We start from the raw sequence: 13,920 nt of genomic DNA, 5'->3' as shown, positions 1-13,920 counted from the left end.
TTGAGCAAAAGCATACAATTCGAAATTGAATGGAAGATTGAAAACAGTTTATAATCAAAACGACACGTTGTAAAATTAACACATTTTTGCAAATCCTGCCTGAATTTACCAAAACGTTTTTAATTAAAATGGGTGAATTTTTGTAAATCTTGGTCTAGTGTTGGGGTGTAGCTGTGGATCCTAGGTACAATATGAAAGTGAAATGATGTCTCTAGCTTTTAAATTTAGTGAGTTTTGCAAGATCTAGTGAGGTGCATTTTTGAGAAAATGAAGGTGCAAAAAAGGAAAAGAAATCAATTTGGGCAAGGACAGTTTGACTCTACACTAGGGTATTCAGGCTAGGCTACCAGATTGAGACACAGTAAGCCCCGGGTTGACTCGTGAGTTCAACCCTAGCACCTCTGCGCCCACCCTGGCAGACCCAGTCCAATCACTCCAAACAGGATTAATAGCTCAGGGTTTTACAAGACAAAATTATTAAAAATGTTGGCATTAGCACAAGGAATCAAAGCAGGTTTTCAAGAATGATTTTGGAAAATATTATAAATCATCAGGATAAGGATTGAAGGATTTAGAGATTGGGATGGAACAAAGCAAGGCAAGGTTTACTATGGTTTCATGGTTCCTATTGATACTCATAGGTCACTTTTAGTTTGGATTTTGGACAGTCAGTGCTCTGGATCACCACACGGATCTGGTCTAGCACAGGACAGCCGGACAAAATCAGCGGGACAGTGTCAGCTGGGCAGGGACTGGATACCAAAGAATAGTTCTTCGGGACTGGAAATTCTGGTTACTGGATAAGATAGGGCATCAGGAGAGCAGAATGGCAGCAGCATGCATTGAGTGGTAAGCCAGGTTAGTTCAGGATGCTTCCCAAAACACCACAGCATTTCCCTTGGTTATGGGGATTATTTTAGAATTGAGGCCTAGCTGAAGCAAGATCAGCAAGGTTTGGCCTTGTGGTTGGGATCTGGAGTCTAGATTAATAAATGTAAGATGAAAACAGGAACAGGAGAGGACGCTGGGCAGGAAATCAGGAATCGGTCAGGAATCATTGTGTTTGTGTGTTGTCGGGGGCTCTTATTTATAATACCAGGTGACATTATCACAGTATATGACAGGGGCAAGCGTTATTACACACGCCCCTAACAATAGGATTGGGCAAGTGTAGTAATCTCCGCTTTGCTCTCTGCTGGTTGGATTTCTAAGGGAATGATGTCAGGTTTATGAGGTGAGGTTTACAATGTCCAGAAACTCTCACATTTACTTAACTGAAAATATGATTTTGCCAAAAACATACATTTATAGACTTGCTATAGCTTGGCAAATTATACGCACAGGTTACATATGATGTGCAGCACAGATTAGTCCAAACCTCCAGTCTGTGCGATCTTGTTTCGCCTTTCTGACACATTTTGGTAATTTTACACATTAAAGATTTGGCCTAAAATTCCCCAATTTTAGTCACAAATGCGAATTGTCCCCAGGGATGTATGTATAAAATCTTATGTTTGCCACAATAATACTTTCCTGGGAATCTGTCATATTTCGTAACTTCTGTTCCCTATGTGGCAATGAGTTCTACCAAGTTTTAAAAGATGGCCCGCAGAATTAGATTTAACACTGCAAAACTTTACATTTCTGCTAATTCTTGCTACAGAAATAAGAGTCTTTAAGATTTCTTTGTAACATAGTCTCTGTAACCAAAAGGCAGTCACTTTGTTACTTGATCCTGTTTTTTTTCTTACTTCAACTGCAAGCAGCTGTCAATTCCTTCCAGGAAAGGGGGTTTCAAGTCTTAATTGAAGGTTTTATGGTCCCTTCACAATTGACAGGTGAGTGTCACAAGACTGCTATTGTTCCAGCCTGGAGCTCAGACGAATGTCTGATGAGCATGTGAACTTTCATTGTCCTATCCCATTCAAAGTTTTTCAAGCTGGCACTTTGCACCCACGTGTCCTGGATTTAGGGAGTATCTCCCTTCCTTGGAGGAGTTTCAGGGCCAGCAACTGGAATAACAGGTTTTCCTGAGAGTTTGCAACTCCAGCCTATATGTTTTAAACTGTTTAATTTCTTACTCTGGGTCTTAAATTAAACAAACCTATGACAGAAGATATCCTATGTGTGTATTATCACCAATAACATAACTCCTTTACATGGCTAAGTAAGCAGGCTTTCATTAACAATTGAATTTTAAAAAGGTCATTTTTTTCTCTTCAGTCAGCACAGACCATTTGTCCACATGTGTTAAAAACTGCTATCATTTCTTTCCTTAATTCGGTTTGCAGCTTCTCAGATTGCCAATGTCTTTGCAGCTGTAGTCATTTTCCTTGCAGCAGGACTCTTTTCTAAAGTATAGATACATTTATCTTGACCTGGCTTAGAGAGTAAAAAGTCTCTTTGAACTGCTGCGCCTGGATACATTTTGTCAAGAAATAAATGCGTGTTTCCTGTGCAAGTGAAAAAAGAAGTTGCTTTTGATTTCTCTTAGAGTTGGTTTAACTGGGCCTTTTTACTCACAGTGGTTTCAAAATGACAGGTGGAATTGGCACCAAAACAGCAATTTGAAAGGGTGAAAATGTTTCGTTCTGTAGGGAAATTTTTGGCTTTTGCAGCAATGCAGTGCTGCCGGTTCCCTTGATTCCATATATATGTCTCAGAACATACTGGCATACTTTTTCAGTGTGTCCCCTTGTTCCGTTTTGCCTGAAGTGTGTGAGGCAAGATGGTGCAGCCATTTTTCTGTTGCTGCCAAAATGCAGTTTTGAGGTCCTGGTGCACACAGGAGCCAGAGCAGCCAGGTTGCTGTTTCTTGCGCAAATGCAGCTCAGTGATGTGGGGCAATGCGTTGAGTGGGTCAATATATCCCACAGCCGATGCTGGCTTCTCTTAGTTTCTATGTGGGTGAGTAGGATTTTGTATATGTGGTTCTCCAGTGTCTTCTCCAGGTAGGGTAGATTAGATATAGGTCTGTAGTTGGTAGGGTTCTCTGCGCTTGTTGTTTGATTTTTTTAGGAGTGGCTTGATGTAAGTTGATTTGAAAGATTTTTTACTATTCTTGTGTTTAGGAATAGGTTCATCAGTAGCCGGAAGTAGGATGCTGGGGTGCTGTGTTTGAGGATTTCTTTTTAGATGCCTTGGGGGCATGGATTGGTGGGGGATCTGGTGAGGTTGATGTCATTTATTAGTGTGGAGAAAACGTCTTCATCTATATGTTCAAATTGCTTGAGTGTTGCTCCGGTTGGTGGCCTGCCAGTTTGTAGTTCTGTAATTGTGCTTGTGCTTATTGTTGCGTGGCTTGCTTCAATGGTCTGCTAGACTGTTTCTATTTTTGTTCTTAGGTAGTTGGTAATGTTGTCACATAGTGATTGTGATGGTATTTCACTTTTGTTCTAGGAAGTAGGGTTTTTTTATTTTAAAGAGCTCTTTTTGTGAGTTTGTTGCTGATTGGATTTTTGTGGCGTATTATGCTATATTTGCCAAAAGGTTTGGCCATTGTTTACTGTTTAGCAGCCTGGAAATAAAGGAAGACAGACATGTCGGGGAATATTGCTGCCTATGTTCTTTGGGAAGTCAACAGGCAAAGGTTATTTATCAGCTTTTAAACTCTTCATAATGCTCCATGGTGATGTCTTGAATATTACTGAGGCAGTGCACAACTGCATCCAAATTCCTGAATGTGTCATCTCACTTCTCTTTCATGCACCACCTTCAGCTCTCTCAAGAACCCTCTCCAGCAGTGAGTTGGATAGGGACTTAGTTGGTGAAGCGCTGTCATTTTTCACTCGTTTAAGGAAAACCACCCCATGGCATGAGCTAAATCTCTTTTTGCTGTAGTTTAGGAGGCTTCTGGGTCTCCACTTGAGCATGCAAAACTGTTGGGTCTTCATTAGGCCAGATAGAACTCTTTTCATGTGGCAGTTGAGTGTCCAGTTTGATACTGATCCACTTAAGTTAAATGTTTTTATTTTAACATTATCAAAGATAGTACATATCTATACAGAAACAATACAACCAAAACAAATTGAACCTGGAACCGTAGTAAGTGACTCAGAGTGCCTACTGATTGGTTACACTTCCAGCATCTGTCTGATCCACTTAAGCTCACACCGATGCCTAAGACTACAAGCACATATATGCCCAGAAGATGATGGATGGGGGCAGAGGGGCAGATAAGCGAACCTCCTGCATTTGACTAGGCAATGCCTAGCAATTCAATCAGGATCTCACCTTTAGGTCACAAACCTGGATTTCAGGGAAATATACCCCACCAGATAAGTGTGATAAATTGAAGATGTAGGAGCCAATCAGTTACAGACCACACTCTTTTAGCTCCACAAGAAAAATTAGCACTGATTGTTTCTATGGTATTCAACAGTCCAGAAAATATTACTTTGTTTATAATCTTCACATGGACAGTGATTCCCATTGTAGCTGTTCCAGAGCAGCAATACCACATCACAGAAAGTCAGCATTTTTTGAGGGGGTGTAATGAACATAAAATTATGAGGACAGGGAAAGCATGACCTAATCATAGCCAGGTCCCCTCATGCACATCAGCCAAAGTCTTACTAATGCCCTCAGGTCATGGTCAAGCTTGAGATTAATGCAGAAAATGCTGGCCCATATACTGAAATCTATCCTGACACAGAGTAGAGAGCACACATAGTAGCAGTGGCAGACAAACGTAATGCATGGCAGCAGAAAGGAGTCAAAACCTCTCTGAATGGACCAACCACCTGTCTAGCCCCAACCTTGTTAGGGGCTAAAATTTACTGTGTGTACTGCACTCATCAGCCAACCTGTTCCTCCAGTTTTACAGCAGTAAATGCAGCATAATTGTCTTCAAATGAGCTACCTCTCTCTTGAAGTAAGCGCAGCACTATATGAGTGCTCACAGTCCCATCTCCAAACATCAATCATATCTTTTCTTCCTTTAAATTAAAATCATATATCTATAAATTCAGAATTGTGACTAAATATGTGTTTTCATTCTACTTAGAATGGCATTTCAATAGGATGCCTGAATGAATATCTACCTCTGGGAATGGTAATTCTTTTACAGGATGAAATGACTAGATTGCACAATAGAAAGGAGTGTTAAGGGGAGGAAACCCAGACACTGGAGATATGGTTTAGGATTTATTTAAAGTACAGAGCTACGCGACAGCAGGCACTGCCTTTCAAGGCAGAGCTCAACTGACACCGTTGGAATCTTACATAAAGAAAAACACTCCAAGATAGAATAACATGACAACACAGTTCAAGTAGAACATCAGGACAAGTGAGTGAAACACCCAATGTATAACATGTGTACAAACCTATTCAGAGTGTATATATATATGAATGTAATAAATAAATAACATCTTAATAAATAAGCAATAAATAAATAACATCTTAATAAATAAGCAACATCTTAATACATCTCCTCCCTTGCAATATTGCAGAACTACTCAAGATAATAATTTCTCAACCAAAGAGGCTTGCTTCTTATCCTCTCTGCATTATTATTGTCCATGTCCTTGTCCCTTTGTTCACTTTTGCTATTTCCTGAATCATGCAACATCTCACTGTCACTGTCATTTACATTATCCTCACAGTCTTCTGCTTCACCATTGTTGTTGCATTTTACCAATCTGGACATAGACCAGCATTCTCCTCCTTCCAAAATCACTATATTGCCTCTTACTGCGGCAATTCTCTTTGGCCCAATGAACTTGCTTTCAATGCATTTGGATGACAACCTGGGATTTCTTACATACACCATATCACCTTCCTTCCAATCCACACTCTTACACTTTTGTTCCATGTCAAACCTGACCCTGTATTCAAATTGGGCCTCTCTGATGAGTGTTACAATCTTATTCCTATCCACATTCACACTCCTGTCCAAATTCAACCAACCTGGGCAGAGCTTAGTACCCGGCTGCCTACCCTTAACAGCCAAAATTGTTTTTCTCCCTGCTACAAACCCCCCCAAGGAGGGCGCTTGCACAATGCATTCTTTGATCCTTCCAAATGCTTCTTGACACTCATTCGACCACATAAACTTTGCATTTTTTTTCTTTAACAAATCCCTAAGTGGAGTGGAAATGGTGGCAAATCCACTGACAAATTTGTGATAGTACTCCGCCAGCCCCATAAATGAGCGTAACTGATCCTTGTCCTGTGGCTGGGGAGCACTGCTGATGCTATCTACAAGAGATCTCTTAGGAGCAATACCATCACCAGAAATCTTGTGGCCTAGATAATCTACTTCCCCCACAGCAATTTTACATTTGTTCCTCTGCACAGTCAAACCAGCTTCTTTGAGTCTGGTCAGAACACTCTTCCGACTTTCATTATGCTCCAATTCATTGTCAGCAAACACCAGTATGTCGTCCTGAAATACCGTGACTTTTTTTACACATCTAAGCACCTCCTCCATTACTCTTTGAAAAACAGACGCAGCCGAAGCTAGTCCAAATGGCATTCGCTTGTATTTGAAAACACCTTCAGGGGTGATGAATGCACTGAGATGCTGAGATTCTTTGGACAACGGAACCTGATGATATGCCGCTGATAAGTCAATGATGGAAAACAACTTTGGCTCGCCCAGCATGGACAGAGTCTCCGAAATGTTAGAAAGAGGATGTCTCTCAACAAAAATGTTCTGATTTAAACTGCGCAAATCAACGCATAATCTTAACTTCCCACTGGCTTTGGGCACCAGTACAATTGGCGAAAGCCATTCCATGGCTGCCACTGGTTCAATCACCCCCTTACTAAGTCATCCAATTCATCATGGAGCTGGCTTCTCATGTTTAGTGGCACTTGCCTCACTTTGTGCACTACCGGTTGTGCACCCTGTTTGAGCTTTCTGTGATGTTCAAAATTTCTCAGCTTCCCTAATCTTTCAGAGAGCACCTCAGGGAAATTCTTTGTCCAAACATCTTCCACCTCTGCAATTGTTACAGGATTCGGCGCACTCGCCTGTACTCTCACACCCAACACCTTTTGCTCAACAGGGAAGCTCCTTTCTTGGCTACTAGAATATTAGCTTGGCACTCTCTTCCTTTGTAAAGCACTCTTGCAGGAAATTCTTCCATGATATCTATTGCAGACTCTCCATACCCACAATATCAGTGGGCTTAATTATGGCTTCACTCTTCTTCAGGACGTTCACCAAAGTATTGCGTAATATTATGGTGCAGGGGGAACAGGTGTCAACTTTCATCACCAGACTGCATCCATCCACCAAAAAGGTATCCGCCGGTCCCTTCACATCACCAGAAATGGCTGAGATTTCAAACACAAATTTAGGACTTGGTTCATGAGCGCTCAACACTTCCTGGATATTATAATTTCTCCTAACCTCTTCTTCGTGGTTGGACCTCCCCTCCGTCCTGGACTCCACAAGGCTTAAAGAAGCGGCTTTACAAACGTTAGCAAAATGTCCTCTGCCTTTGCATTTGAAGCATTCAGCGAATCTGGCAGGACAGGACGGAAAATTGGCACTATGTCTGGAACTCCTACATCGAGAACACGAGTTCCTCACATTCCAATTTCCTTTTCTCCCTAATGGGGCATTTGTCCTCTTCTTCTGATCAATGGCACATACCGACATGGCTGGAGAAATTTGTTTGTCCACTCTGAGCTCCTTGACATATCGGGACGTTTGTTCAATGCTCCTGGCCAGTTCGACTGCCTCATCCAATTTCACGTCCTTCACGAGAAGCTTCTCCTGTATTCTGGGGTTGTTGGTGCACCTAAGCAACTGATCCCTGATCAGCGAGTCAGCTAGATATTCAAACTCACAGGTATAACTCAGGGATCTCAAACAGGCAATGTTTGATTCAACAGACTCTGACTGCTCTTGCACTCGCTGAAAGAATTTGTGCCTCTCGAAACTAATGTTCTTCCGTGGTTCAAAGTGATCCTGCAATTTCTTAAGAGTTAAGGCATACTCATCCACATCACCAGCCTCTGGTACTTGGTTCCCAGTCAAGCCATCAAAGATTCTGCGCCCCTCCACTCCCAGATTGTGGAGCAAGAGGGCCTTTTTGCGAGCAGAGGAAAATCTGTCTCCCCCCATTGCTACCAGGTAATTTTCAAACGTGTCCTTCCACCTATCCAACCTGAGTGGGGGACATCCAGGTTCATTCAGGAAGGATTGGGGTGGTGGAATTGAGGTAGCCATGGTAGACAGAAGGAAAACACAGACAATGAAAGTCAATGACAGTGTGGCTGCACTGTGGGGCAGGGCCAGCAATGTCAATTGAGATAACAAGAGTTAATGAACGGACTCCTGCACAATCTTCACAACAGCAAATAGAATCCTGTTTCGTGTGCCTTCCACGAACAAAGTATCTCTCTTGGCTGCTGTGTCTGAGCGTCCCTTTATCTCCTTTAGGCTTGGGAGAATGGTTGCCAGGCAACCGACGTCACAATGGAGACCGGGGCTCGTAGGAACAGAGCCGACACGCCCCCACAGCGTGTGCTTCAGCGCGTATCCCTGCACGCGGCCGGAGCTGCTGGGAGTCACGTGCAATAGCGCGCGCACGCGCAGGTCAGTGTAGAGGTCTGCGCTCTCACTGCAGTGCTCCCGCGGCACCCCACGGCTGGTTCTCCATCCTCCCCAATCAGACGCCAACTTGCCTGGATGTCTGCCTCCTCCGCAGGTGCTCCTCGCCACCTTCCGCCAGTCTGCCTGCTGTCGCACACGCAGGAAGGGCCAAGCACCACCACCGACACGGCACGGAGAGCAGAATGAGGCACAGGAGGTCACGATGTGTGCCCAGGGTCCGTGATTAACCTTGTTGCCAATGTTAAGGGGAGGAAGCCCAGACACTGGAGATATGGTTTAGGATTTATTTAAAGTACAGAGCTACGCGACAGCAGGCACAGCCTTTCAAGGCAGAGCTCAACTGACAACGTGGAATCCTACATAAAGAAAAACACTCCCAGATAGAATAACATTACATCACTGTTCAAGTAGATTATCAGGACAAGTGAGTGAAACACCCAATGTATAAAACATGTGTACAAACTTATTCAGAGTGTATATATATGAATGTAATAAATAAATAAGTAACATCTTAATAAATAAGCAATAAATAAATAAGTAACATCTTAATAAATAAGCAACATCTTAAAAAGGAGGCTTACCAATCATGCGTTTATTCCCTTGATTAAACTGCAGATGCGCCAAAATTTAGAACGTGATAATGGATGCTGTTTTCTCCACGTTTTAATGTTTGAAAGCATTTCTAATTGTTAAAGAAATGGCTATCATTTTGTGGTTGACGCTCCGTTGATGCCATGCCTGTGGATGAAGGGAAAGGGAAGGTATGATAGATGGCACTCTGCAATATTTGTACAAAAGGCTGGAAATAATGTTCTTACTACAGTCTGGTTGTGACATCACAAGTGGCGTGTATTGAGAAAATGACATTGCAAGCACTCTGTAATCAGTTATTACACTTTGGTTGCTATGTCACAATGCCTTCTGCTTTAGCCAGCAGAGAGAATTTCAGATGTCATCACTTACATAAAACTGTGAAAAGCTTTTTAAATCCCTTGCTTCCAGACTTGTTCTCTGTGACACTTTGCAGCCAGTAGTTGACAAGGAACTGTTTATGTCATACTGTTAAATGTGTGCATTGCTGGAGTTCAACACATGTGAGGAATATCTTCACCTGATTACTTATTTTAAAGCACAACATTAATGTTTTTTTAATCTCTTAATTAAACTGCTTGAACTATTTTTCTGAAACACATTAGGAGTTTCATTTTTGCTTTTTTACCTGAAAACAGATTCTATATTGATTGTATGGATCAGAAATGGAAGCTGTCATACATTAAATTAAGCAAGAGATGAGATATTAAAGGGAATAACAGTATGTGGCCATGTACTATAAGAAATAAAATACCTCCTACCATTCATAAAAATATATTGAAATTCACCTTGGAGTTCCGTGATCCTATAAAGTCTTTGGCTGTGTTTCTCTATTTGGTCACGACATTCCTCGGTGACATGCAATATACTTCTGATGTACTGTAGGAGATACATTATCCCATATCTCATATCCTGTATCTCTTCTGCTTTTGACGCCGTCAACCATGCCATCCTGCTCAATTGTCTCCATGATAACCATGATAACCTGGGTATCACTGGCCATGCCCTGGTGTGGTTGACTTCTTTCCTCTCTGACAGACCCTCCCAGGTCCAACTTGGGTCCTTCCTCTCCGCTATCTTTTTCTCTACCTGTGGTGTCCCCCAAGGGTCTAACCTCTCTCCCTGGCTGTTAAACCAATACTCCTTGCCTACCGCATTGCCGCTCTCTTCCCCAACTTTCAGTGTTATGCGGATGACACTTAGCTCATTTTCAGGCTACCTTCAGCTACCTCCTCTCCGTCCCTCATCTCTGACTGTCTGTCTGCTATCCAGGGGTGGTGTGCCGTCAATGACCTCTGCCTTAATGCCAGTAAAACTGAGATTCTCCTCATTGGCACCCCCGCTCCCTCCTTTCCTGTAGCTCTCTAGCCGGCCTCTCTTGGCCCTCTTCCTGCTGCCACCTGCAAGGCTAAAAACCGTGGGGTCATCTTCGACTCCACACTCTCCTTCTCTCTTCACATCTCTGATGTCTCTAAGAAGTCACATTATCAGCTGCACCTCCTCACAGGTATTCTTCCTTTCCTCATCTTCCCCCAGAAGCTCACTGTCGCCAGAGCTCTGGTTCTCTCTAGGCTGGACTACTGCAACAGCCTCTTTCTAAATCTGCATGTCGCTACTCTCCATCCTCTGCAACTCATCCAGAACAGGACTGCAACACTTGTCCGTGGCCTCAAGCCAAGGGATCGTATCTCTCCAGGACTGAAATCTCTGCTCTGGCTCCTAGTGGCGGCGAGGATTAAGTTCAAAACCCTATGCATTGTCCACAAGGTCTTCTGGGGCATGGGGCCTCAATACCTTCAACTCTTTCTTCCTAAATATCTTCATTATTGAGTTCTTCGCTCATCCACATCCAACTCCCTCCGGGTCAGTCGCTTCTCCATGCAACAAGTTGGTGGGAGATCTCTTTCTTCAGCTGGGTCTCCCTCTGAAACAGCCTCCCTGCCTCCCTTAAACTTGAGGAGAACCATCTCCGGTTCCGGAAGCACCTCAAAACTTTCCTCTTTGTTTCTGATTTTTCCCCTCCTCTCCCCTGCTGACCTCCTGGCTGCAAACGGAAGTGCACTGGTTACCTGGACACCCTCTGATCTCGGGCCCAGGTCCCTCCCCCGCCAAACTCACACGTCTGCACTGCCTGCCTGGCAACCACTTGCACCGGGGGATTGTTTCTGTGTCCCTACAGTCCCACCACCTGCACTCGACACCTGATGTTTGCACTTACCTTTGCACTTGCCACATGCTGGCCATTACTTTTACTTATTGTTATTATTCTATTCCCATGTACTGCACTTACCACTTCCCGTGCACGCGCGCGATCTGAATGACACCTGGCCTAGTAGGATCGCTGTCTGTCCTCCCTTTGTTCCCCCTCCCTTGCCTCTTCGCGCCTTGAAACACTTGTGTATAGGCACGTTATAAATGCCATATCATATCATATATCATATATAATACATGACAGCCTGCAATATCTGTATAAAAGCCGGGCAATAATGTTCTTTTTACAGGCAGACTGTGATATCACAACTGACCCGTAGCAAGAAAATTACACCATGGCTTAGTATGCTTAGTATGCTTCAGTTGTGATGTCACAATTCCTGCTGCTTGAGCCATCCGGGGGGAATTCCAGAAGTCACTGCAGCACTTAATTAAAGCTGTGAAAAGATTTTCCAATTCTTTGCTTGTAGAATAGTTTTCTGTATCATTTTACAGCCATTAATTGACAAGGAACTGGTTATGGTAGAATGATTCATTTCTGTGCTGCACAAATCTGCACGTTAGTACTTATTTTAAACCACAAAATTAAAATATTTTTCAATATATATTGAACAATTTTTCTGCAGCTTTTTAAAATCCAAATAGATTCTATATTGATTATAGGGATCAGCAAATGGAATAGCTCCCACTATCTAGGAGTTCCAAATGCAAATCTGTTTAGATCTGCCGTTTTGTAAAACATAGGGTTCTTTCCCACTATCTAGGAGTCTCAAATGTAGGTGTGTTTAGATCTGAAATATGTGAAAAATAGGCCCCCTCTCCCACTGTCTAGGAGTGTCAAATTTAGGTGTGTTCAGATTTAGGTGTGTTCCCACTGTCTAGGAGTGTTAAATGCAAACCTGTTTAGATCTGCTGTTTTGTGAAACATAGGCCTCGCTCCCACTATCTAGGAGTCTCAAACGCAAATTTGTGTAGATCTGCCGTTTTGTGAAACAAAGGCCCCTCTCCCACAATCTAGGAGTGTCAAATACAATTGTGTTTTAGATCTGCCATTCTGTGAAACATAGGCCTCTCCCCCACTATCTAGGAGTCTCAAATGCAAATTCGTCCTAGAACTGCCATTCTATGAAATATAGGCCTCTTCCCACTATCTAGGAATCCTAATTACAAATGTGTTTTAGATAGATCTGCCATTCTGTGAAACATAGGCATCTCCCCAACTATCTAGGAGTCTCAAATCCAGGTGTTTAGATTTGCCATTCTGAGAAACATAGGACCCACCCGCTTTCCAGGAATCTCCAGACAAACTGCGTAGCTCTCACGTCTGCCACGCTGTGAAGCCTATGCCTTCCCCAACTCTCTAGAAATCTCAAATCCAGGCACAGTCTGATTACTGCCTACCATCCTGTGGGGCTTAGCACTCTAGATACACTATCTGGGACCCCATAACTCCAAAGGCATTACCCTCTATAAACCACTCTGTGAATCCCAGGCTTTCCTGTCAACCCCCCCCCCCCGACCACCCTGACCAAGCGTAATAGCCCGGGCAAGCACTCAACCTTGTGCTGTACTCCAGTGGAGGCGCACCTATGCTCAGACATATCTCTGACGTATTCCTCCCCACTAGAGAGACACCATGCAACGCATAGGTCAATGCAGGGCAGCATTCTGGCACACCAGTAGGCCTGATGAGACCAATCACAGCAGAACTCAACCACCACCCTCACACAGCCCATCACCCCACCCCTGCACCTCATCAACCTGCAACCCCAAGCCCTCACCTAGTCCTCCTCCTTGCCAGACCAACCCCACTCACCCTGACCCACTATCCCTGCGTAGATCCCACTCCACTCAACTAAGAATGACAAGATGGAGAGAGGGAGCAGAGAACATTGTCCCCCGGAACATACCAGACCACACAACGAGCCATATAAAACACCCATCAAACTTCACCCATGCCACCAACTGCCCAACCGAACCACCTGGTCACACCCACACCGAACAACATAGCAACTCCAACCCACGCTTCCCCACCCTTAGCGCAGCAAGAGCAGCTCTGGCCAAAACCCCAAGCTCCACAGCCTCCCTTCCCCTAACTCCCACCCACACCCCTTGGACTGCCCAAAAGTCAAAGAAAGGCCCAGACCACAGGCATCTTACGCCCCACCTAGCATCACCCATCCTCCAGCCTAGATCGCAAACACTGCTAGCAAACTATAGGACCAAAACCTCCCCACCCACACCCAATCCGGTCCTAGCCCTATTCCCCTCATCTCCCATTCCCGCCATTCCACTTTCTCCAAACTCCACTCCCCTCACAACCTGCTCCACCTGCCGCATTGCGCCCCTCACTCCATCCCCCCATGCCCATCAGAACCCTACCCACCCAGCACCCACAAGGACATCTAACCAACCATCCTGTGTACTCATCAACGCCAGGTCAGTATCCAAAAATAAATTCCACATCTTTGACCTAGTCACAGAAGAAAACCCAGACATCCTTTTCTTTACTGAAACATGGTTTGCTGACGATTATGAGCCCATTGCAC

Source organism: Ambystoma mexicanum, chromosome 2q (assembly GCF_040938575.1).
Source record: "Ambystoma mexicanum isolate Mex_15411 chromosome 2q, UKY_AmexF1_1, whole genome shotgun sequence".
Classification (NCBI taxonomy): domain Eukaryota; kingdom Metazoa; phylum Chordata; class Amphibia; order Caudata; family Ambystomatidae; genus Ambystoma; species Ambystoma mexicanum.
This window is presented reverse-complemented; position numbering follows the sequence as displayed.